At 46.1% G+C, this 27274-nt stretch overlaps 1 protein-coding gene across 1 annotated transcript in view; it reads left to right on the forward strand.

Moving 5' to 3' along the window:
• Positions 1 to 27274, forward strand: part of LOC138246628 (uncharacterized) — a 99469-nt gene that overhangs the window by 43665 nt on the left and 28530 nt on the right. The window lies entirely within an intron of this gene.

Below are 27274 nucleotides of genomic sequence, written 5' to 3' on the forward strand. Positions count from 1 at the left end.
AGGTGTCCAACATATAAATTTTTTTTGCGAAACCCGAAATAGTGTCCAACATAATTTATTGTGTGGTTGGGGCGTATTATTCTCCTCCACATACGTGATCCTTCAGGTACTGTAGGGGCCCTAAGCCGCCAAGTCATATTTCTTCTTGCAGCTTTCACAATATGTGATGGGGATACATCCTCACATTCTTCATCATATGGTTTTTGCATTATTCAAGTTTACTAGCCCTCTTTCCACTTTTCAAAGTACGCCAACGCGTTTCGACCTTCTGGGTGGGCCTATGAATCTTTTGAAGGTCTTCCTTAGGGTAATGTGTGTAATTGTGAAGGGGGACACTGTGACTTTGGGAAATCCCTGTATTCTTCAAGGCATGAGGGCACCGGTTAAGTCTGTGGGTATTGCCCAATGGGGCTCGGGTACTCATGTGATGAGCCACAGTACTGATGTTCAGGTCCTTATTTAACGGGGTGGACAAAGCGTGAACCTCGTGTGCATTGAATTGTAGCTTTGTTGCTGCACTTTCTAAATTAGCATGTGGAGCAACTTCTGATACTCAACTTGTTCGTAGAGCTCTGTTTTCGAGATCGCCCGTCCTGCATCCTACAGCGTCTCTCAGCGTTAACTACATAAATAACATACATCATTGATGGTGTAGGGGGTATTTTTGTTGATTGATTGATTGATTTAAGGATCCCACCCCATATTACACCAAAAGAATCATTCGCCACCACGATAAACCACTGAAAACTACAGCATTCAAGCTTGCAGAGACTTCCATGCCGACGCGTGCCAGACACTGACCCGCAGAATGCGTGCCTCTGGTGCTTGGGCTCACAACACAACTCAAAGTCATGCAACAAGTGTGCCCTCATGCACCCTGAGGAAATAAGTTAAACTCCACCTGCCTGAAGATAGCTCACAGTCGAAGCATAGTTCTTGTTCCTGTTTCTGGTCACCAGCCCGATCCCGGTCATGTGGCCACTCCCACTCCTGCAAATAACATCCATTTCCCATTCAGAGTCTTCCAGTAAGTCGAAGTTAAGTCTCATCATAAGAAGGCCAAGCAGGACTTAAACCCATCCTGCCTCTGAATCTAGCGAGAAGGCACAAGGGTGTCAGGATAAAGATGGGGTCCGAACCAGTCCTGCAGGTGGCCCCGGCATGCTCTACGTTTTCCAGACTGTTGTCGACCTGCAGGAAATAGCGGCTATCAGAGTGGCAGCCCTGCAGGTCTTTGATCAATAATCAAGTCCTGGTGCTGGTCTCTGACCCCAAATTGACATAGGTCTGCTCCTGGTCTGTCATGTTCTGCGATCATGGAATTGCAACCAGTGGTTATAGAACAAGATTCCAGTCCCAGACCTCTGCATGTACGCTGGCGTCAGGAGAGGATTCACACTCCTTTGGCTCTAATTCAGAGCCAGTGTCCCTCAGAGCACTGAGGATGAGGAAGGGTACAGAGTGCTGCCTGGTCATTATGCTGATGTTGCATTGTATCCAGCCTTGCAGAATTCCAGTGGGCTAGACACATCTCGTGAAACAGAGCTCGACGCTCCACTTGGGCCACCACCATAGAAAAGTGCTTAGTTTGCAGTGTTGGTTCAGAGGGCAGATGAAACCTTAGAATTACAGCTGCCCTCTGCTGAGACTAAGACAAATGTGCTGACTGAGATCCTTCCACTAGGTTCAACTTCATCTGAGCCATCATTGCCGTTCAGTGAAGCCCTTACTGATGGCTTTCTGACTACATGGTCCAAGCCATGCTCCTAGCTGCCGTTCATTTGACTTTTAGCTCGGGGACCTAGGCTGGCTCCAAGTGACTCTGACTTCCTGGTCAAGCATCCTACACCTGAGAGCCAGATTGTTCAAGCTTCAAGAATGGTCAATCCAAATTAGTACCTGACCAATCCTCCACAGAGGGGATCCAAAGGATTTGGTGTTTTTAGACAGGGAAAGTTTTCTGTGGCTGGCCTTGCATTTAAATGTAGCGATGTAGTTTCTATCTTGGGGTGGTACAACCATGCATTATGGGATATGACTGTCCTGTGCAAGCCATCCTGGATAACCCCATGTCCTCTTTTGTCTAAATGATACATGATGGTCAGAATGCAGCCAGATATGGGCTCCAGGCTGGCCTGGACAACACCGACTGCATCAACAAAGCTATTGGCACCAGTGTTGTGCTCAAAAGGTGTGCTTGGATGAGATCTGTGTTTTCTGGAGGCATATAGGGATCCCTAATAGACATACCCTGTGATGACTCCCGGCTTTTTGGGGAAAAGGCTGATTGGGTGCTGGAACGATTCAAGAACTGTCACACGAATGCACATTCTCTGGGCTATTGACTCCGGCTAAACAACTTCCACACCAGTGCAGGTAATTCAAAATCTATTTCACAATGCCAGCACCTTCGATGTGAGCTGCATCAGCAGCCCAGGACTGTGGCTGGTGTAACTGTAGACACTATTAAACCATCAGGATCAGCATTCCTCAAATTCTTCCTTCCATGCCTCACTGCACACCAAATAGCTTTAGTCTGCCTTCCCCGGCTCATGCCTGGCCTGTACGAGGCATAATTCTTCATTTACGCTTCAGCTGGAGATCCATCGCGTTAGACACAAGCGTGCTACATATTATTCCAAGGGGCTGTGGCTTGCTTTTTCACCTTCTCCCTACACAAAGTGACTCTTGGAGGAGCACTCAGCTAACCAGATGCAGGAATCCAACCTTCCGTTGTCCAAGGGTTCCACTGAGAAGGTATCAGACTTAGAGATGCAGAAAACCAGCCATTTGTGTTACTTCCTCATTCCAAAGAAGGGTAGAGTCCTGAGGCCTGTTTTGGATCTCTGTCCACTTGGTGCCTTTTTCAAGAAATACAGGTTCAAAATGCTCGCTCTTCTTGGATGTCGAGGCTGGGTGGGGCATCTTTGTTCTTGCAGAACACACATTTTCATATAACTGACTGCCAGACGGTTGTTTCGAGATACTTGTACAAAGTAGGCCAGGAACACTTTCACTTTACTGTGCTTTCCCCGGCCTTACCTCTTCTCCTTGGGTATTCATGGAAGTGTTGGAGGGGGTTGCATACTCAGCGGTAAGGAGTGCGTGTATTCCTGAAACTTGAGGACTGGTTGCTGAAGGCATGCTTGCCGCAGTCTGTTGAAGATGACACATGATCTGCTGTACGGTAGGTCACTCTCTTACCCCACCCAGAGTTCACAGTGGTGACAAATGTTGCTGGTGGGGTTCAGGGGATCAATCAATCAATCAGGAGACTTGCAAAGCGCAATACTCACCTGTGAGGGTCTCAAGGCACTGAAGAGGGGAGGGGGAGACGGTGAGCGGGGAGGTGCTGCTACTGCCCGAACAGCCCGGTCTTGAGAAGTTTCCTGAAGGTAAGGAGGTCTTTGGTCTGGAGCAGGTGGGTGGGAAGAGTGTTCCACGTTTTGCCGGCGAGGTGCGAGAATGATCCACTGCTGGTTGTAGTTCTGCGGACGCGTGGGATGGTTGCGAGGGCAAGGTCGGCGGAGCGGAGCTGTTGGGTCGGGGTGTAGAAGAAGAGTCGTCTGTTGAGGTATTCTGGTCCGGTGTTGTGCAGTGCTTTGTGAGCGTGGGTGAGGAGTTTGAAGGTGATTCTCTTGTTGACTGGGAAGCAAGTGCAGGTTTTTCAGGTGGTCTGTCATGTGGTGGGGGATGTCCAGGAAGAGGCGTGCGGAGGTGTTCTGGATGCGTTTCTGCCTCTTCTGGAGTTTGGCCGTGGTTTCTGCGTAGAGGGCATTGCCGTAGTCCAGTTTGCTGCTTACAAGGGCTTGGGTGACTGTTCTTCTGGTTTCAGTGGGTATCCATTTGTAGATCCTTTGGAACGTGAGGAGGGTGTTGAAGCAGAAGGAGGAGATGGTATTGGCTTGCTGGGTCATGAATAGTGAGGGGTCTAGGATGAATCCCATGTTGCGTGCGTGGTCGGTGGGAGTCGGAGCGGTTCCGAGAGTGGCAGGCCACCAGGAGTCATCCCATATGGAGAGGGTGGAGCTGAAGATGAGGACTTCTGTCTTGTCAGAATTGAGTCTGAGGCAGCTGCTCTTCTTCCATTCAGCGAGGGCCTTCATTCCTTCGTGGAGGTAGGTCTTGGCGGAGTCCTTGGTGAGGGAGAGGATCATCTGGGTGTTGTCGGTGTATGAGATGATGTTGAGGTTGTGGGATCATGCGATGTTAGCGAGCAGGGCCATGTAGATGTTGAAGAGGGTCGGGCTGAGGAATGAACCCTGGGGTATACCGCAGGGGTCCGGGAGAGCAGGAGGTTGGTCGTAGGTGAATCTGTGGTGCTGGTGGTTGCCGGGGGGGGTCTAGGTGCTGAAGCTGTCGTGTATGTCTGCAATCTTGCGGTGGAAGTAGGAGGCTAGGGAGTCACTGAGGTTTTGGGATGGCGGGATGTCGGAGCTGGTGTTGGAGAGTTCCTTCACGTTGTTGAAGATCTCCTTGTGGCTGTGTGCGTTGTTGTTGATTCGGTCTTTGAAGGCGGTTCTTTTTGCGGCTCGGATGAGTTGGTGGTGTCTGCGGATGGTGTTTTTGAAGGCTGTGTGGTTGTTCAGAGTCTGATCTTGGCGCCACTTACTTTCGAGTCTTCGTCAGCTTTGCTTAGATTTGTGGAGGTCGGCAGTAAACCAGAAGGCCTTTCTGTTGGTGCGTCTATTGGAGGGATTCTTGATTGGGGCGAGAGTATTGGCACAGGTGTTAACCCATTCCCTGAAGTTGCGGGCAGTTGTATCAGTGTCAGTGGTGTAGATGGGAGAGGGTCGTGATAAGCTTGTCTTCGGTGACCTTGTTCCAACTACATCGGGGGATCCGTTGTGGGTGGTGGTGTGTTGTGGGTTTCTTGAAGAAGTGGATGCAGTGGTGGTCTGTACAGTGGAGATTAGCTAGAAGAGGAGGAGATCAAAGTCATCTGGTCCATGGTGGACAGCAGCTCCTTATCAGTCTTCTAGAACTTAAGCCACTCATTGTGGCCCTGAAAGCTTTCCTGCAATTCATCAAATAGAGGTGAGTGCCATGGGGTACTGCAACATGCCGGGTGGAGTGGGGTCCTGGATTCTCCCTCTTGAGGCGTTACACAGCTGTAGGTTGACTGGACTAGCACATCTTCCTGGTCACCATACACCAGCGGGACCCCTGAATGCCAAGAGTGGATGAACTGAACAGGTGTCATCTGGCAGATAACGTGTGGTGTCTTCAGCCCGAGGTGGTGGAGGGCACCCTCTATAAATGGTCATGCCCTAGCTAGATGTATTGCACTGTGAAGAATACACAGTGTCAACAGTTTTATATTTTGGAATTTACTCTGATGTACTTATTAGGAGACACATTCTGGCCAGAATGGAGGGACAGACTCCTGTACATCTTTTTGCTTGTACCTCATCTGCCTCTGGTTCTGAAGACGATCAAGACATACTGGCACAAGTCATTTTTGTCTCCCTGAACAGGGCCTGGAAAGTATAGTATCCAATGCTCCTCAGCCTGAGTATTTGTCCTTCAATCAGGGTTCAACTTCAGGCAACCCCACTGCCTCAGCATCAGGGCAGAGTCCTACATCCAAGTCTCTACAACCTACAACCCCGTGCATGGAGATAGAACAGTGGCAACTGAATATGAGTGACTTGCCAACTGAGGCAGCCGATGTCATCCTTGTGGCCAGACATCCTTTTATGAAGCCAAACTACGTTAGGTGCTGGGAACATTTGCCGACGCTATAGTGTTTGAAACACTGATCCCATACAAGGCAAACTTTCTAATGTCTTCTTGATTTATTTATTTATTTTTTTTTTTTTTTGTGGTGTCCCACAAGGATCCTGTTTGAGTCCTACACTATTTAATATATACGTGACTCCACTCTTGAAACTGATCAGGTCCTTTGGTTTCGCCACCGGTTCTTATGCGGATGACACACAAATTGTATTACGCATCACAGAGGAAATGGATGAAGTGGCGTTGTGCTTCAGAAACTGTATGGTCACAATTGGTCGATGGAGGAGTAATCGTTGCCTGAAACTGAACTCGGAAAAGACCGAGGGGCTTCTTTTCTGATGCAACACAACTTTTTGGAATGACTCTTGGTGGCCACAGTCTCTGGGGGCACTCCCGATGCTAGTAGCAAAAGCTAGAAATGTGTGTGTCTTGGGGGACTCCAATCTTACCTTCGCTGATGAGACGAATCAGCTAGCGTCCTCCTGTTTCTTTTTATTGAAGACTTTGCGAAAAGTGTTTCCTTTCATTTCCTCTGACCTTCAGAGGACAGTGGTCCTTGCTGGTTTTATCCAAATTGGACTATTGCAATGCCCTGTGTGCAGGTACGCAACAAGGCAATATCAAAAAATTGCAAAGATTACAAAATGCACTTTCGGCTCCTTAAAAATATTAGGAAATTTGAACCGATATCAAAGGCCAGGACCGATCTGCAGTGGTTGATTAACAAAGAGAGTAGCCTTTAGAGCTCTCTGCATTGCACTCAAACCACTATACCAGACCGGACCCAAGTTTCTTGAAAAGAGAATTACCTGGTATACCCTTACTAAGGCACTTCGTTCAACCACAGCTGGGAAGGTGATCATCCCAAATATTTACAAGGTTTCTTGAGGTGGGAGAGGTTTCTCATACACCACATGCCAGCTGTGAAATCAACTATCTGTGCATTTAAGAAACCGGCTGAATGTATTCCTTTTCAGAAACAACTTAAAACGTGACTTTCTGTTCTTTGTAGACTTATTGGGCAGGTTTTAGCCTTCAGGTCAGTGTGGCAGTGTCTAGACGCCTATGGGCAAGTGTGCGGTTTACAAAAAAAATAAAAATCTTAATCTAATCTGTTGTTACCCGAGCAAGGCTTTGTGGTGGACACAGTAAAATGTTATTTATCAGCTCTTTCAGCCTTTTTTTGTTTACCTGACTACCTACCTTTAAGTCATCAGTTGTGTTTTGTAAAAGGTTTGATGCATGTGTGTTTGTCCCCATGCTTCAATGGGACCTGAACTTGGTCTTGTCATTTCTGGGCGATGCATGATTGATTTTTTTATCGCTCTTCCTTACTGTGATTATGTCAGCATGCCGCATGCATGAACTACAGGCGCTCCACGTGCAGCCATCTTACACCTCCTTTACTTAGAGACGAACGTCACGGACTTCCTACTGAAGGTTGTGACTCATTTCCACATTGGCCAATCGATTACTCTGCCTGTGTTTTTTGCCCTGCCTTACCCTTCAGAAGAATGAGCGGTTCCATCGACTTCACCTCAAGAAGGCTGTGAGCTTCCAAAATCAACCCCCACTATTTAAAAAAAAAAAAAGAGGAGTTTGTTTGCAGAGGAACAAACTTGTCAGTAGGGAGTAAGATGAACTTTTTGTTGATGATAGTAAAGCAGGACCCTATTGCAGGTATTTACAGAAACTGCATAAAGGAACATCTGGTGTGTGAGGGCATGGCATGGTGGAAGCAGTTGGACCAAACCTGATTTACTGGAGAAAAAAGAGGATGATAAACATTATTACATTTTTTGTTAAGTGGCAGTTTAGTGTTTCCTACGTCTGTATAAATACCAATTGCTAAGGCAATTAAAAATAACTGTTGTTGCCAGGGGTAACCCCAGTACCTAGGTCTTGTGAACATCTTACTGCAGTGACAGCAGCATTTGCTAGAATCTAGTGCATTTAACCCCTTCACTGCCAGGCCTTTTCCCCTCCTGTGCCGAGCCTTTTTTTGGCTATTTGGGGCAGTTCGCGCTTAGGCCCTCATAACTTTTTCTCCACGTAAGCTACCCATGCCAAATTTGAGTCCTTGTTTTCCAACATCCTAGGGATTCTAGAGGTACCCAGACTTTGTGGGTTCCCCTGAAGGAGACCAAGAAATCAGACAAAATGCAGTAAAAATTTCGTTTTTTTAAAAACAAAATGGGAAAAAGGCTGCAGAAGGCGTTATTTTCCCTGAAAATGGCATTAACAAAGGGTATGCGGTGGTAAAATCACCATATTCCCAGCTTTCGGGAACAGGCAGACTTGAATTAGAAAACCCAATTTTTCAACACAATTTTGACATCTTACTGGGACATACCCCATTTTTACTATTTTGTTTGTGCTTTCAGCCTCCTTCCAGTTAGTGACAGAAATGGATGAGAAACCAATGCTGGATCCCAGAAAGCTAAACATTTCTGAAAAGTAGTGAAAATTCTGAATTTAGCAAGGGGTCATTTGTGTAGATCCTTCAAGTGTTTCCTACAGAAAATAACAGCTGAAATAAAAGAATATTGTCATTGAGGTGAAAAAAACAGCAATTTTCTCCACGTTTTACTCTAACATTTTCCTGTGATGTCAGATTTCTGAAAGAAATATACTGGTACGTCTGCTGGACACTTCTGGTTGCGGGGATATATAGGGCTTGTAGGTTCATCAAGAACCCTAGGTACCGAGAGCCAATAAATGCAATGGGTTTTCATTCTGTACCGGGTATACAGCAATTAATTTGCTGAAATATAAAAAGTGAAAAATAGGTATCAAGAAAACCTTTGTATTTCCAAAAAGGCCACAAGATAAGGTGTTGAGAAGCAGAGGTTATTTGCACACCTCTGAATTCTGGGGTGTCCATACTAGCATGTGAATTACAGGGCATTTCTCAAATAGATGTCTTTTTAACACACTGTCTTACAATTGGAAGGAAAAAATGTAGAGAACGATAAGGGACAATAACACTTGTTTTGCTATTCTGTGTTCCCCCAAGTCTCCTGATTAAAGTGGTACCTCACTTGCGTGGTTAGGCCTACTGCGCGTGACAGGAAACACAAAATGGACACATCACATTTTTACATTGAAAACTGACATGTTCTTTGTAAAGTGCCTAGCTGTAGATTTTGGCCTCTAGCTCAGCCGGCACCTAGGGAAACCTACCAAACCTGCGCATTTTTTAAAACAAGACACCTAGGGTAATCCAAGATGGGGTGACTTGTGGAGCTCTGACCAGGTTCTGTAACCCAGAATCCTTTGCAAACCTCAAAATTTGTCCAAAAAACACCTTTTCCTCTCATTTCGGTGACAGAAAGTTCTGGAATCTGAGAGGAGCCACACATTTCCCTCCACCCAGTGTTCCCCTAAGTCTCCCGATAAAAATGGTACCTCACTTGCGTGGGTAGGCCTAGCGCCCGCGACAGGAAATGCCCCAAAACACATTGTGGACACATCACATTTTCACAAAGAAAACAGAGCTGTTTTTACAAAGTGCCTAGCTGTGGATTTTGGCTCTAGCTCAGCCGGCACCTAGGGAAACCTAGCAAACCTGCGCATTTTTGAAAACTAGACACCTAGGGGAATCCAAGATGGGGTGACTTGTGGGGCTCTGACCAGGTTCTGTTACCTGCAAACCTCAAAATTTGGCCAAAAGAGCACCTTTTCCTCTCATTTCTGATCTGGAATCTGAGAGGAGCCACAAATTTCCTTCCACCCAGTGTTTCCCCCAAGTCCCCCGATAAAAATGATACCTCAGTTGTGTGGGTGGCCGAGGTGCCTCCAACAGCAAAATGCCAAAAACCTGCAGAGATTGAGGGGATAGCACAGCGACTTGATAAGCACATATTTTTCTTTTATACATCTTTTAGGTTGACTCTGCTTTGGGGACCTACACAAGTGAGGTATAATTTTACTTGGCAGACTGAGGGGAACGCTGGGTGGTAGGAAATTTGTGCCGCAGCGGTGATACTACAAAGAAAAGTGAGGAAAATATGCTTTTTTAAGCAAATTTTGAGGTTTGCAGAGGAGTCTGGGTAAGAAAATGTCAGGGGATCCAGGCAAGCCCCACCTCTTTGGACTCCAAGGGGTGTCTATTTTTAAAACATGTCTGGGCTTGGTAGGTTTCCCTAGATGAAGGCCACAGCCGGGACCAAAAACATAGGCCCCCCTCCCCCTCCAAACACAGGTAGTTTTGCAATAGATCATTTTGGTGTGTCCACGTACTTATGTGATGTTCCAAACACTTTAAAATTGTGAAAAGAAACACACTTAGGTTATGTTAAAAAGACCCCTCACCCACCAACCAAGTTGGTGGCATGCTTCATCATCGGGGTCCCACCCGAGACACCTAGCGTGTCACAGGTGTGCTGCGACGCCTGTTTACAGCGGAGCAGATTTTGTCATGTTTACCACACATACTGGAGGGATTTGGCACGAGGGTGAGTGATGGTTCAGTAGATCAAATTTAATTAACAAGAGATTTCACAACAATGAAATGCTCTGTTTATAACTGAAAGGCCAAAAATCTGAACCAATGACTCACAACTCGTGAGCTGTAAAGCCACGACACTGCACCAACCGCTTTACAGTCCATGCACACACCTTTCGTACATGACATGCACAAGACCATTCACGCCGCCAGCCATGGGCCCAGCACATTACAACACTCGCATCGACAGACAGCGCCACTCAAGGGCCCATTGCTTACATACGCCCACGTGCCTGATACAGCAATCACACCAGCTGATGGGAGTGTGTGGACTGGCGTTTGGCTGGCAGTGTGTTGTAGTAGCCAACAGCAAGTCAATATTTACACCGTCAGCCAAGCGCCACTCCACACACAATGGCATCACTTTTTTGTTTTGTTTTAAAATCAAGGAAACCACTAACTAATTAGAAATAATTACAAAACTACAAACACAAAAGCTCTAACTAAGTACATGACATAAATGCCAACCATGAAACTGAACACATGAAAATATAAAACAGGCAGTTTACACTCATGGTAGTTCCCAGTAATTTTTCTGGGTGTGGTAAAACCACCCACACACATCCCAGGCTTAGAAGGACAATCTGTTTGCCAAAAACCAGGGGGAACCCTATAACCCTAACTTGCCCAGGGTAGATACAACGTCAAAAAAGAGAATGACAGGTAGGGACAAATTTAATCCTAAATTATAAGAACAGTCCTTAATTCTGTTACTCCTGAGTTTATTTCTTTCTCATATTTATTTCAATTTTTTTTTTTTAATATAGCAAAAAAGGATCTATGGTTGTATAATACAAGACTTAATACACATCACATAAATAAATATAAACAAAACGTTACTCACATTACTCACAGAATAGACCACATATAAGGTTTAACAGTATAAAAACCACCAAAGGTGGTGCCTTATGTATTTGGATAGTGGGCACTATTGCGTAACTCCACATGTGATCCACTTCTACTTGCTAAGGAAATGGGCTTTTCATGCACTTAACTATCAACGCGTTGTGTATTTCTTTCACACAAGCGTGATATAGTGCATCTTAAGTCTTTGCAATATAGTCCATTGTTTGGCAAGCCCAATACACTTGCAATGAAAAGAAGTCAACGCGTTTCGGCCTACTGATTTAGGGCCTCATCAGGACTGGAAAAGGGCAATAGTAATTCTAGAAAAACAATCAAACAAACAGAAAGTTCTTTCAGGTATACATTCAATATCATACAAGTGGTATAGACATATTATCAACAGTAAGTAAATAAATAAAAGGTTTATATTACATGCCAACAGAATATTTGATATTTAATCAAACTTTTTTTTAAAAATTATTAGCCCAATTTAGAAGTGTTTCAAGCTTTGCAATCAATCATATGGTAATTTTGTATCTAGCTGTAATAAAGTGCTTAACAGCATTTGGAATTGTCTAAATTAACTTTCACAGTGTGTACTCCTTCTTTTTTTTTTTTTTTTTTTTTTTTTTTTTTTTAAGAAAACCTCATGATTTTACCTTAATTGTAGGAGAAAAAAAAGGGAGAAAAAATTGCTGTATATCGTCCTCAAGTTACTCAATCGGTGAGCCAAGCTGCTTATGTTTGTTTAACCGAAGTATAACAGCGGGGCTCATACCGGCTACCTAGCAGAGAAACAAAAACAAAATCAAAAACAGAAGACCCTATTTCAGAATCACCGCTCGAACTAGTGACTAATAAAACCTAATCTAAAATGTAGCTGCCGTCTTACCGAGTCCGGCACGTACTAGTGTCACTTTCTATCCGACAAATCTGCCTCGGAGCGCGTCTTCCGTGTGGAAATCGTTGCTAAGAAACGTCGCGCACTTTGTAGCGTGCTGACGTTTCAAATAGCAAGGTCCACCAACAGTCAAAACAATTGACTGTGTGGGTCATCTGTCAAAATGACGGCCCATAACGGCAACCAAGCGGCCATCTTAGAGCAGGTTAAAAAACCTTACTCCTACCATTTTATAAGTATGTATTTTGTACTACAACTGCAAAGCAAATATTATCCCCGGTATCAATTCCAATTCCAAGCATCAGATAAAGTGGGTTGCTCTTGGAATGATATATATATAGTCTTGAAGAAAAAGCATGTATATTTCTTATTGTTTATTTTTTATCTACAACATTCACAAAATGATCCAGAGATAAAAGGTGTAAAACAGTGCTGTCTGTTACACAGATATACACAACATGACACTAGATGTCCAGATCACTGACTCTAGTACAGTGAGTTTGTGGTGTAAATTGGATGGTACAGATTTCCTTAGGCAGAAAGTATGGAGGATGAAGGGACATTGAAGATGGCCGAAACGATAATATTAGGAGGCCATTTGTCTGAGTACAGAGACTTCAATTTCAACAGACGAGTTTGGTAGAGGCAAGTTGCCCTATGATCCAACTCATTCATAACATCTGTAATTAGTCTGGTCTTCAAATAATTGGAATTGATACCGGGGATGATATTTGCTTTGCAGTTGTAGTACAAAATACATACTTATAAAATGGTAGGAGTAAGGTTTTTTAACCTGCTCTAAGATGGCCGCTTGGTTGCCGTTATGGGCCGTCATTTTGACAGATGACCCACACAGTCAATTGTTTTGACTGTTGGTGGACCTTGCTATTTGAAACGTCCGCACGCTACAAAGTGCGCGACGTTTCTTAGCAACGATTTCCACACGGAAGACGCGCTCCGAGGCAGATTTGTCGGATAGAAAGTGACACTAGTACGCGCCGGACTCGGTAAGACGGCAGCTACATTTTAGATTAGGTTTTATTAGTCACTAGTTCGAGCGGTGATTCTGAAATAGGGTCTTCTGTTTTTGATTTTGTTTTTGTTTCTCTGCTAGGTAGCCGGTATGAGCCCCGCTGTTATACTTCGGTTAAACAAACATAAGCAGCTTGGCTCACCGATTGAGTAACTTGAGGACGATATACAGCAATTGTAGGAAGTTGGCTCTGTATGTGCTATTTCAAAGTAAGGAATAGCATGCACAGAGTCCAAGGGTTCCCCTTAGAGGTAAAATAGTGGTAAAAATAGATAATACTAATGCTCTATTTTGTGGTAGTGTGGTCGAGCAGTAGGCTTATCCAAGGAGTAGTGTTAAGCATTTGTTGTACATACACATAGACAATAAATGAGGTACACACACTCAGAGACAAATCCAGCCAATAGGTTTTTGTATAGAAAAATATCTTTTCTTAGTTTATTTTGAGAACCACAGGTTCAAATTCTACATGTAATATCTCATTCGAACGGTATTGCAGGTAAGTACTTTAGGAACTTTAAATCATAAAAATTGCATGTATACTTTTCAAGTTATTGACAAATAGCTGTTTTAAAAGTGGACACTTAGTGCAATTTTCACAGTTCCTAGGGGAGGTAAGTTTTTGTTAGTTTTACCAGGTAAGTAAGACACTTACAGGGTTCAGTTCTTGGTCCAAGGTAGCCCACCGTTGGGGGTTCAGAGCAACCCCAAAGTCACCACACCAGCAGCTCAGGGCCGGTCAGGTGCAGAGTTCAAAGTGGTGCCCAAAACACATAGGCTAGAATGGAGAGAAGGGGGTGCCCCGGTTCCGGTCTGCTTGCAGGTAAGTACCCGCGTCTTCGGAGGGCAGACCAGGGGGGTTTTGTAGGGCACCGGGGGGGACACAAGCCCACACAGAAATTTCACCCTCAGCAGCACGGGGGCGGCCGGGTGCAGTGTAGAAACAAGCGTCGGGTTCGCAATGTTAGTCTATGAGAGATCTCGGGATCTCTTCAGCGCTGCAGGCAGGCAAGGGGGGGGTTCCTCGGGGAAACCTCCACTTGAGCAAGGGAGAGGGACTCCTGGGGGTCACTTCTCCAGTGAAAGTCCGGTCCTTCAGGTCCTGGGGGCTGCGGGTGCAGGGTCTCTCCCAGGCGTCGGGACTTAGGATTCAAAGAGTCGCGGTCAGGTGAAGCCTCGGGATTCCCTCTGCAGGCGGCGCTGTGGGGGCTCAGGGGGGACAGGTTTTGGTACTCACAGTATCAGAGTAGTCCTGGGGTCCCTCCTGAGGTGTTGGATCTCCACCAGCCGAGTCGGGGTCGCCGGGTGCAGTGTTGCAAGTCTCACGCTTCTTGCGGGGAGCTTGCAGGGTTCTTTCAAGGCTGCTGGAAACAAAGTTGCAGCCTTTCTTGGAGCAGGTCCGCTGTCCTCGGGAGTTTCTTGTCTTTTCGAAGCAGGGGCAGTCCTCAGAGGATGTCGAGGTCGCTGGTCCCTTTGGAAGGCGTCGCTGGAGCAGGATCTTTGGAAGGCAGGAGACAGGCCGGTGAGTTTCTGGAGCCAAGGCAGTTGTCGTCTTCTGGTCTTCCTCTGCAGGGGTTTTCAGCTAGGCAGTCCTTCTTCTTGTAGTTTGCAGGAATCTAGTTTTCTAGGGTTCAGGGTAGCCCTTAAATACTAAATTTAAGGGCGTGTTCAGGTCTGGGGGGTTAGTAGCCAATGGCTACTAGCCCTGAGGGTGGGTACACCCTCTTTGTGCCTCCTCCCAAGGGGAGGGGGTCACAATCCTAACCCTATTGGGGGAATCCTCCATCTGCAAGATGGAGGATTTCTAAAAGTAAGAGTCACTTCAGCTCAGGACACCTTAGGGGCTGTCCTGACTGGCCAGTGACTCCTCCTTGTTGCTTTCTTTGTTCCCTCCAGCCTTGCCGCCAAAAGTGGGGGCCGTGGCCGGAGGGGGCGGGCAACTCCACTAAGCTGGAGTGCCCTGCTGGGCTGTGACAAAGGGGTGAGCCTTTGAGGCTCACCGCCAGGTGTTACAGCTCCTGCCTGGGGGAGGTGTTAGCATCTCCACCCAGTGCAGGCTTTGTTACTGGCCTCAGAGTGACAAAGGCACTCTCCCCATGGGGCCAGCAACATGTCTCTAGTGTGGCAGGCTGCTGGAACCAGTCAGCCTACACAGATAGTTGGTTAAGTTTCAGGGGGCACCTCTAAGGTGCCCTCTGTGGTGTATTTTACAATAAAATGTACACTGGCATCAGTGTGCATTTATTGGGCTGAGAAGTTTGATACCAAACTTCCCAGTTTTCAGTGTAGCCATTATGGTGCTGTGGAGTTCGTGTAAAACAGACTCCCAGACCATATACTCTTATGGCTACCCTGCACTTACAATGTCTAAGGTTTTGCTTAGACACTGTAGGGGCACAGTGCTCATGCACTGGTACCCTCACCTATGGTATAGTGCACCCTGCCTTAGGGCTGTAAGGCCTGCTAGAGGGGTGTCTTATCTATACTGCATAGGCAGTGAGAGGCTGGCATGGCACCCTGAGGGGAGTGCCATGGCGACTTACTCATTTTGTTCTCACTAGCACACACAGGCTTGTAAGCAGTGTGTCTGTGCCGAGTGAGGGGTCTCTAGGGTGGCATAATGCATGCTGCAGCCCTTAGAGACCTTGCCTGGCATCAGGGCTCTTGGTACCAGAGGTACCAGTTACAAGGGACTTATCTGGATGCCAGGGTGTGCCAATTGTGGGATCAATGGTACATTTTAGGTGAAAGAACACTGGTGCTGGGGCCTGGTTAGCAGGGTCCCAGCACACTTCTCAGTCAAGTCAGCATCAGTATCAGGCAAAAAGTGGGGGGTAACTGCAACAGGGAGCCATTTCTTTACAGCAATTTTTTCTCCCTTTTTTTTCTTCTACAATTAAGGTAAAATCATGAGGTTTTCTTAAAAATAAAAAAAAGAGTACACACTGTGAAAGTTAATTTAGACAATTCCAACTGCTGTTAAGCACTTTATTACAGCTAGATACAAAATTACCATATGATTGATTGGAAAGCTTGAATCACTTCTAAATTGGGCTAATAATTTTTTTTAAAAAGTTTGATTAAATATCAAATATTCTGTTGGCATGTAATATAAACCTTTTATTTATTTACTTACTGTTGATAATATGTCTATACCACTTGTATGATATTGAATGTATACCTGAAAGAGCTTTCTGTTTGTTTGATTGTTTTTCTAGAATTACTATTGCCCTTTTCCAGTCCTGATGAGGCCCTAAATCAGTAGGCCGAAACGCATTGACTTCTTTTCATTGCAAGTGTATTGGGCTTGCCAAACAATGGACTATATTGCAAAGACTTAAGATGCACTATATCACGCTTGTGTGGTAAGAAATACACAAAGCGTTGATAGTTAAGTGCATGAAAAGCCCATTTCCTTAGCAAGTAGAAGTGGATCACATGTGGAGTTACGCAATAGTGACCACTATCCAAATACGTAGGGCACCACCTTTGCTGGTTTTTATACTGTTAAACCTTATATGTGGTCTATTCTGTGAGTAATGTGAGTAACGTTTTGTTTATATTTATTTATGTGATGTGTATTAAGTCTTGTATTATACAACCATAGATCCTTTTTTGCTATATTAAAAACATTTTTTGAAATAAATATGAGAAAGAAATAAACTCAGGAGTAACAGAATTAAGGACTGTTCTTATAATTTAGGATTAAATTTGTCCCTACCTGTCATTCTCTTTTTTGATGTAGAAGGACAATCTGGGCAGTACATTCAAGTCTTCCTCTGGATACCTCTTTGAGCACAGACTCTACAATTCTTAGCTGGAAAGTCTTTTTTGGGTGTGGGAGGAATGTGCTCAGCAAAGTGGCGATCTTTCAATCTAGCCACATCCTCCACTACTGCTTCTCCAGGAACTCTTGCCTGTTCTACCACAATAAGGCTCTCTATCACTCACTCCTGAAATTTCACAAATGTCATCTTTGACTCTGGAGACCTATCCCTAAACACAATAAAAGCACCTCCCATGTGCTTATTATAATCTAAAACGCACAAAGGTTTGCGCACTTCAGCAACCTGGCCCCAAACAGTCACGGGGGAAGTACTCTCATCATGGATGGTACTTAGTGTGTAGACATCCCTCTTGTCTGAAAATTTCAAAGCTAGCAGCTCCTCGTTCCGCAAGGCACAGCACTGTCCTCTCTCAGGTTTTTTACAGACAAGCTCCCTTGGATTGCCTTTCCGGTTACAACGAATTGTGCCACAAGCAACAGTGTCCACTCTAAACAATTCCTTGAACAACTGCACTCCAGTGTAGAAGTTATCTACATACAAATGGTGACCTTTGTTGAACAGTCATCTACCAAGTTCCCACACAATTTCTTCAGTAACTCCAAAAGTGGGAGGACAACCAGGGGGGTCAATACTGGAATCCCTACCAGTGTAGACACGGAAACTATACACATCCTGTACTACTTTCAGACAGCATATACAATTTAATTCCATATCGTGCCCTCTTGCTAGGAATGTACTGCCTAAAAACCAAACAACTCTTGAAGAGGACCAAAGACTCGCCCACAGCTATTTCTTTACCTGGAACATAGACCTCTGAAAACCAATCTACAAAATGAACAAGGACAGGCCCAATCTTAAAAAGACGGTCAGAATCAGGGTGATCTCGTGGCAAGGCTGAAGCATTGGCAACAAAATGCAGCATCCTAAGAAGAAGCAAATACCGATTACGACTCATGGTTGCTGTAAATATAGCTGTTGCCGTCAAGGGCCTAGTAGACCAATAAGAAGCCAGTGATGGCTTCCTTATCAACCCCATCAAAAGAGTCAAACCCAAAAACATTTTCATCTCCTCCAAATTTATGGGAATCCACTGGGCAGCTCTAGAGTGTGGCCTAAGTCTAGCAGCATTGTCCCTCAAATACTGCTCCACATACAAATTAGTCTGCTCAACAATCTCTTCCAAAAAACACATCATCCATAAATAACTCAAAGAAATTGACAGGCAAAAAGTTCTCTGTATTGCTCTACATCCGGGGAGACCAGTAAAGGCAGGCAACTCTGGCTGCTCCATGTTTGGGGCAACCCAGAGTTCTGGTCTTCTAACGGGAAATTTTTCAGTCCTAGGTTGCTGCACTAATGGTACACCAGTGTCGTCCTCTAAAACAGGCCCTTCATCTGCACTGAGAGTGGCTTCCTCATCAGAAGATTCCTCTCTGACAGAAACTTCACTGCCAGAATCTCTCACTTCCTCCTCTGCCTCAGATGCAGAGTCTGTCTCATAATCCTGATCAGACAATGACTCAACAAGCATACCAACAACCTGCTGCGCGGTCATCCTGCGGCTAGCCATGATCCTTCCTATGAAAAGTAACTGGACAAATGCACCACCAACAACCAGCACTGTGTAAGATAAGTAAGTGTAGCTTTATCATTAAGAGTTATGAACTCAAAAACTATACCGCTCACTTGCCTGATAAAGCTTGACTCCTCAGCAACTACTCAATGATATCCTACTAAAAAGAAAGAAAGAAAAGCAAATTAGAAATAAGACAACACAAATATAATTGTGCACAAATCTAAGGACAATTTCACACACAATCCTGCATTTAGTACACCACCTACAAACATGTCATTCATGCATGGCAACAATACTCCTTTGGAGTAAATTGTTTTTACTTACCTAAAACATGCAACTATGCAAACCGCAGGTCAACCACCACCAAAACTACAAGGAGCCACAGCAAAGAAAGCAAAAGCTTTGAACTAGAACAAAAAGGAGAAGAAAGAAATTATTACAAATGCAAATACTTCACCAGTTGACAAACACCCCACCATCAAGCATTTAGAAACTGGTGCCTAAGTGGATTCTGCCCCCCATAGGGGCAGATGGGCCTACTAAAAAATAGGCCTATCTGCCCCAAGGGGGGCAGAAAATACCGTTAGTACTGTGTCCCCATGGGGAGCGACCCTTGCCCCAGGGGCCACCCCCCAAACAAAAAAACATACACACACACACACACATTATCCCTGGTGCCTAAGTGGCTTCTGCCCCTCTTGGGGGCGATGGGCCGAAAAAAAAAAAAATAGGCCGATCTGCCTCCTAGGGGGGCAGAAACGGCCAACAGTTCTATGCCCCCCTTGGGGGTGCGATCCTTGCCCAAGAGGCCTTCCCCCCCCCCATCCACTAAACACACACACACACACACACTATCCCTGGTGCCTATACACTATCCCTGGTGCCCAAGTGGCTTCTGTGCCCCTTGGGGGCAGATGGGCCTAAAACAAAATAAGCTGATCTGCTCCCAAGGGGGGCAGAAATGGCCAACAGTTCTATGCCCCCCTTGCGGGGGGCACCCCCACTCATAAATAAACAAATAAAAAAACATCCCTGGCGTTCCATTGGTTTCTGCCCCCCTTGGGAGCAGATCAGCCTTAAAATAATAGGCAGATCTGCCCCCAAGGGGGGAAGAAATGGCCATAAAACACAACCCCCCCCAAAGGTGGGCGACCCTTGCCCAAGGGGCAGTCCCCCCATCCACTAAACACACACACACTATCCCTGGTGCCTAAGTGGCTTCTGCCCCCTTTAGGGGCCGATGGGTCTAAAAAAAAATAGGCCGATCTGCCCCTAAGGGGGGCAGAAATGGCCAACAGTTCTATGCCCCCCAGCCCCCACATAAATAAACGAATAAAAAAACATCCCTGGCATTCCAGTGGTTTCTGCCCCCCTTGGGGGCAGATCACTCTAAAAATAATGGGGGCAGAAATGGCCATAACACACATGCCCCCCAAAGGGGAGCGACCCTTGCTCAAGGGGCCGCTCCCCGACACAGAAACAAGAAAGTGAAACAAAAAAAATAAAATCCCTGGCGTCTAGTGGGCATTCCTGCTGCCTGATCGCAATGCGATCGGGCAACAGGAATGCTCAAGGAGACACTGGGGGAAAGGAAAACCCTTTCCTTTCCCCCCGATGCCTCTTTGTTTCAAACCGCAAAAGTCCTCGAGAAGGCCATCAACAGACAACTAACCCACTTCCTAGAGGAGAACTGCACCCTGGACCCTTCCCAATCTGGATTCCGCAGCAACCACAGCACAGAAACAGCCCTCATCGCCGCTACCGACAACATCAGAACCAAACTGGACAGCGGCAAAATCGCGGCCCTCATCCTCCTGGATCTCTTGGCCACATTCAACACCGTCTGCCACCACACCCTACGCTCGCGCCTCAGCAATGCTGGAATCCGGGACAGAGCCCTGGACTGGGTCACCTCCTTTCTCACTGGCAGAACCCAGAGAGTCCGCCTCCCCCCCATTCTGCTCAGAGGCCACCAAAATCATCTCCAGGGTTTGTCCCTCAGCCTGACCCTCTTCAACATCTACATGGCCCCGCTCGCTAACATCGCTTGATCCCACAATCTCAACATCATCTCATATGCCGACGACACCCAGCTGATCCTCTCCCTCACCAAGGACTCTGCCAAGAACTACCTCCATGAAGGAATGAAGGCCATAGCCGAATGGATGAAGAGCAGCTGCCTCAAACTCAGTTCGGACAAGACGGAAGTCCTTATCTTCGGCTCCATGCCCTCCACATGGGATGACTCCTGGTGGCCTGCCACTCTCGGAAGCGCTCCGACTCTCACCGACCACGCACGCAACCTAGGATTCATCTTGGACCCCTCACTATCCATGACCCAGCAAGTCAATGCCATCTCCTCCTCCTGCTTCAACACACTCTGCATGCTCCGAATGATCTATAAATGGATACCCACTGAAACCAGAAGAACAGTCACCCAAGCCCTCGTAAGCAGCAAACTGGACTACGGCAGTGCCCTCTTCGCAGGAATCGCAGCCAAACTCCAGAAGAGGCTGCAACGGATCCAGAACGCCTCAGCACGCCTCATCCTGGACATCCACGGCTACATCACAGACCACCTGAAAAACCTGCACTGGCTCCCAGTCAACCAGAGAATCACCTTCAAACTCCTCACCCACGTTCACAAAGCACAGCACAACACCGGACCAGAATACCTCAACAACCGACTCTCCTACACCCCAAACCGGCATCTCTGCTACACTGACCTCGCCCTCGCAACCATCCCACGCGTCCGCAGAACTACAACCGGCAGTAGATCATTTTCACACCTCGCTGCTAAAACGCGGAACACTCTTCTCACCCACCTGCGCCGGACCAAAGACCTCCTTACCTTCAGGAAACTTCTCAAGACCTGGCTGTTCGAGCAGTAGCAGCACCTCTCCTCCCCCCCACCTTATCACCCTCCCCTCCTCAGCGCCTTGAGACCCTCACGGGTGAGTAGTGCACTTTACAAATCCCTGATTCATTGATTGATTGTAAGCCACAAGATATAGAAACTTTCATCATAATTTTGTATTTTCAAAATAAAACGTCAAGACAGATATTTATATATTGTGTATCCCAGCAATGCCCATTTGTTTGTTCTCGAAATTTTGATTTTTTCTTTAAATCTCTTCTAGCAGATAGTGAAAATCGGAATGGCAGAGAAGTGACACCTGATCATTGTGTGTTTTTGGGAAAGAAACACTATTTGCTCCGTTGCGTCAGGCAGAAATGTCCAACACCTCTCAAATAAAAATGTGCATGGTATCTGCTTCCTCCCTCACGCTACTCTGTTGTACACTTTGGTACCAGATCAGTTTTCTGTTCTTGTGTGTTAAGTACAGGCAGGGCAAAAACAAAGAAACTAATGAACAAAATGAACAGGCTGCAGCCAAGAGGATTAAGAGATATTGAGTTTTCCAACCCTCAGATAAAAGCAGAGATGATTTCGGTTTATATTTTATGAAGGCATGTATTAAGGAACTCAAGCTATTAACAGCCATGGAAATAGATAGGTCTGGTAAGGGAACTGAGTTGATGATTTCATTGGCTGATAGCTTTTGGAAGCCTATGTGTTTTCAGCATGTTCTGTGCCCCCTCCTGCCATCTAGTGTTGGGTTCAGAATATTACGCATTGTTTATCTTTGAAACTTTTGTTTCAATTTTGGAGCGTGGGTCAAATGTGTAGAGGTGTAGGGCTGCGCTAGCATACATGCCAACATTTTAGAAAAGTGGGAGATATCTAGAAAAGAAATTGGGAGAATGTATTTCCCCCATTGATTTCTATTGGGGCCTGAATCGCGTTCCTGTTATGTATAGAATTTGCAAGTCTGCTGCTGCAGGATCGGATATTACATTCACAAATATACGTTTTTTCCCCGTACCTGCCAGGAGCACGGAGAAAGCATTCTGGCAGGCAAGGAGAGAGCATGATGCATGTGTTGTGCACTGGCCTGCAGGAGCAGCTTACTGGCAGTGCATAGAGAGTGATGCAAGTGCTGTGCACTGGCCTGCAGGAGCAGGTTGCTGGCAGTGCATAGAGAGTGATGCATGTGCTGTGCACTGGCCTGCAGGAGCAGGTTACTGGCAGTGCATAGATAGTGATGCATGTGCTGTGCACTGGCCTGCACGAGCAGGTTACTGGCTGTGCATATAGAGTGATGCATGTGCTGTGCACTGGCCTGCAGGAGCAGGTTACTGGCAGTGCATAGAGAGCATGATGCAAGTGCTGTGCACTGGCCTGCAGGAGCATGTTACTGGCAGTGCATAGAGAGTGATGCATGGGCTGTGCACTGGCCTGCAGGAGCAGGTTATTGGCAGTGCATAGAGAGTGATGCATGTGCTGTGCACTGGCCTGCAGGAGCAGGTTACTGGCAGTGCATAGAGAGTGATGCATGTGCTGTGCACTGGCCTGCAGGAGCAGGTTATTGGCAGTGCATACTACGAGTTACACCAGACCAGGCCCTGTCAGCTGAAGCCCACAGGGGAATCAGGTTTTTACATGCAGGAATCAGGAGGCAGGAGTCTAGCCTTGTCTCCCTCCTGAATTGGGAGGGAGGGCATGTATTCGCTAGTGAGAAGGGACCCACTCATGACCCGCCCAGCCTGTTCCGTACATGAGGACACGGACACTGGTTGCTCGTTAGCCTCTGTCCGGTTAGCTTCTGTCCTGCACTGTCTAGGCCTAGCTTTTATTTTATTTTATTTTTTTACAGAAGGCACACATGCTTGTCAGCCCGAGTTTCTATTAGGCTCATAACAGCGGTTATCACTGTTGGTTCCCTCTCCTCAACACTCCCCTTGGTGTCTACCCGTTATATCACTGCTAAAAACTACATCCTTCTCCACTATAAAAAAAAACACAAATTAAACACAAACATTTGAAAACTGAAACAAACCAGGCATGTACTAGAGTGCAAGCAGCAAATCCGCACACAGATACGTTCAGACTGAAAGGATACAAAATTGTCTCTGGCGAACTTCCTGGAATGGTGCTGTCACACAGCACAGTCCTTTAGTCGTTGACAGGGCTGAGTTTCCTCAGAGAAGATATCGGGCCCGGTCTTCTTGACTTTTTGGGTCTTCCCATGCCCCTGTTCTGTTCCTGTTTGCTTGATCCCATGACCTCGCACCCTCTGGGATTGATGCTTGTTTCTGCATGGGCACCTCGGGGACAGGGTTTGTTACTTTAACACTTCACCCAGGCTTTGGATTGTCCACTCCTCATCTTCTCTCTCTGTCTTTCTACAGAACTGTTCTTCACCTTCTGCTGGGTGTGTTGATGGGTAATAGAATTTATTGAATTATGAGGTGTTCCAGTTAACTTTTTCATCACCCCTCCTGACTGGGATCTGGGTTCCCCACCTCAAGGTAACCACCTACGGGTGTCGTTCAAAGGGAGGTCTGAATTTGTGCCCTGGGAACCTGTCCTTGACTAGGACATGGTTGCCTAATTTCATGTCTGAATCTTTGGCATGTCTGCATCTCCTGGCTCTGTCGTTAGTCTGTCGCAAGAGTGCCTGGTGGCTGTCAGTGGGAGCAGGCTTCCACTGAGGGTGATGTTGGATGGAGTCTTTAACCACTCTGCTCATGCTGAGCTGGCATGGAGCTCATCCTGTAGTGCTTTATGGGGTGGTCTGTTAATACGCACTCAGGAAGGAGGAAATTGACCACTTGAGAAATTGTTGGTTGGCGTATGCAATCCTAATCACTTTGTTTGGTGTCCTCATAAGTCTTTCCACCTCTCCATTGGCTTGATGCCATCAGGGCCTCTTTTGTACTTGATGTTCAGGGATTTCAAGAATGTGGCTGGTTCACGGCCATGGATTGGCAGGCCATTGTCTGTCCTGATCTCTAGGCAGAGTCTGTGGGTTGCCATCTATTTCTTCAGCTTGGGAAGAATGTCACTGGCTCCTAGGGTGTATGGGAATAATCATCAACAAGGACGAGGGTGTGTCTGCCATCCGGGAGGCATCCAGAATCTAGACTTGTGCACACCCACAGCTGCCGGGGCCCTCATTCTGTGATGATGGGCGCTGGCAGTTCAGGGGCTTCTACTGTTTGACATCATGGACCTTACCGTCATTTCCACTAGCTCATTCATGAGAGGAAACCACACCTTGCTGCAAAGCTGGCCTTTTGTCTTGACCATCGCTTAGTGGTCAGCGTGGGCCAGGCGCACCACATGGGTGGTTAGGCTGGTGGGAATGATGATTCGGTTTCACCGCAGAGGGCAGTCATCCAGATCACTAGCTATCTCATGGCACACCTGATGGAGAGAGTCTAAGGTTCGTTGGGTCTCCAGGGTTCGTTGTGCCCAGTGGGTCTTTAACTCATGTCACTGACCGGATTCGACAGCCTCTAGGTCCAGTTGCAAGCATTCATCATTAGCAGTTGCTTGCCATATCATGTCTAAGGATATGGGCAGAGGGTGAGAACCATCTGTGAAATATCTGACATACTCCTCCGTTTCATTGGCCTCATTCTCCTCCTCTGGTGTGGCAGCCCATGGGTGACGCAACAGGTAGTCGGCGGGGCTGGTGGACCTGGGACGGTATTCCACCTAGCTGTCGTATTCTTGTAAGTGTATCATCCATCTATACATGGTAGAAGTTTTGGTGTGTACTAGTTACGTCACTGGTAAACACTACAAAATGAATGAATCCCACAATTGTTAAGGACGCAGAGTACAGGCCTTAAATAATGTGAATCCTGAGTCTGGGAAGTCTTAAGTATTTGGGAGGGATATTTAAGTTTTCCAGAGCCCATAAGGGCACTGGTCTCTATTGAATGATGGTATGCTTGAGATTACAATGGGAAGAGTTTTCACATTTTAAAGCGCTTGGAGGTAGGCGCTCAGGGTTTACCTGCATGTGTTGGTCTTGAGGGGCCCGGACTCTACCACCGGGGTCCACCAGCCCTGCTCATCGCACTTAGAGAGGGGGTGCATGTATTATAAGTTATCATCATCACTGGCGAGGGGGTGTCCTCTGAGCTAAGCAGCGCTTGACAGGTTTGTGTAAATGTTCCTACAGATATATCTGGAAGAAGAAATGTGAACCCGCATCTGTATTCAAAAGACACGACAGGCATAACACTTCAAGAGCTGGTAATCCAATAAATACGAACAAAAAAGCCGTAAGAAAGTGAATCAAAGAAGAACCATACCAGGCTGATAGGCAGTACATTGAATTAAAACGTGCATTAAATCATTTCGGTAGGATTAGCTCGGAAGCAGGAAAGCCGGGAGATTTGTTCTGTATTGTGAATCCTGCAGGAGTCCATCATTTGTTAATATTAAGACTGGACGCCTGTGTTAATATATACTATATTCCCAGTAGTGGGATTCATTTTTTCCCGTGCCAATATCGTTGGCCGCATTATTCAGCTCATATAATGCTATCACCCTCCATATTAGTAGAGAGAAAAGATTAAATGCACTAACAATTAGAGACAGGTTTGCGGGCGGTAACGTCGACATTTCATTATTTTTTTACACTGCACTCAAATAGAGTTGCGTTTGCAGTTTCTCTTATTTTTTTTTAATGTTATTTTAAAACTGACTTTAACCTTGTAATTGCTTTTATTTAGATTTTGTATTTGTTGTTTTTAATCATTAAGGGGCACTTTATTTTAATGAATTGCTTGTTTATACGGACAAAGGTTGATTACCAGCCATTATTATTGCTACACGCCGCCTGCTCTGCAAACTTCACTGACGTGAAGGGAGCAGAGAGACCTCTGCACCCCCCCGGCAGTACGTAGCCACCCGCCAAGCCCTAAATAAGACTCGGAGAGCCCGATTCACAAAGGTAAACTAGACCAAAAGTTCAAGTTTAGACCAAAAGTCTAAACTTAGACACAAAGTCTAACTTTACTCGTAGTAAAGTTAGACTTTGGTCTCAGTTTAGACTTTTAGTCCAAATTCACTTTTGTGAATCAGGCGCCTAGTCTTATCACACACAGCAACCATTCCGATGGAGAAAAAGCGCATTATCTAAGGTGGGGTGTCTCTGATGAGGAAACATGGTGACGTCATTCAACCCGCGGCCCAAATTAAAACTCTGAAGAATAGCAAGTTGTAATATTCTCAAGCTACCAGTAGATGGCAGGAGAGCGACCAGCGCCTGAAATATAACTCATCACACTTTTTATTACTCTAAAATATTCATCTGTATCATCTTGTTGTTTACATGTGTGGAGTTATGGTGTTGCGACATGAAATGTTAAAATCGGTGCCGATGAGTTGTGTGTCATGTTTTTGTCGTACCTTCTGCTCAGTAACCTGACACTGGTAAACTCATGTACTGTCTCGGTTTGGTACCCCGAGCAGTAGCACCCCCCCCCCCCCCCCTTGCTGCCCCTCTGCTTCCTCTGATCCCCGCCTGTCGCCTTTCTTCAGTCGTCTTCCCCTCTCTCCCTTGCTTCCTCTTCTGTCTTCTTTCTTCACCTCTCCCTCCTCTCTTTACCCTGTTTATTCTCCCCCGCCCTCTCTTTCTTTTTCCCCTCTCTCTCCTCTGTTCACTGTTGTCATTTCTCCATGTTTATTTTTCCCCTCCCAGTGTTCTTTCCTCCTCTCTCTCTCCTCTCTTCACCCTTGTTTCCTCGCTACCTGTTTATTCTTTTTCTCCTTTGTCCTCTTTCACTCTTTTCTTCAATCCTCAGTCTCCTCTCTTCATCTTTGTTTCATGTATACCCTGTTCATTCTATCCCTCTGTCCTCTGCCCTCGCTTCTTTCCTCCTCTGTCTCCTCTCGTTACTTTTGCCTCCTCTTTTTATCTTGTATATATTTCCCTCCCTCTGTACTTTTCCCTCCCTCTGTACTTTTCCCTCTCTTCTTTACTCCTCTCCCGTTTCCTCTTTACCTTCTACTTTCTTTCCT

Source organism: Pleurodeles waltl, chromosome 7, assembly GCF_031143425.1.
Source record: "Pleurodeles waltl isolate 20211129_DDA chromosome 7, aPleWal1.hap1.20221129, whole genome shotgun sequence".
Taxonomy (NCBI): Eukaryota; Metazoa; Chordata; class Amphibia; order Caudata; family Salamandridae; genus Pleurodeles; species Pleurodeles waltl.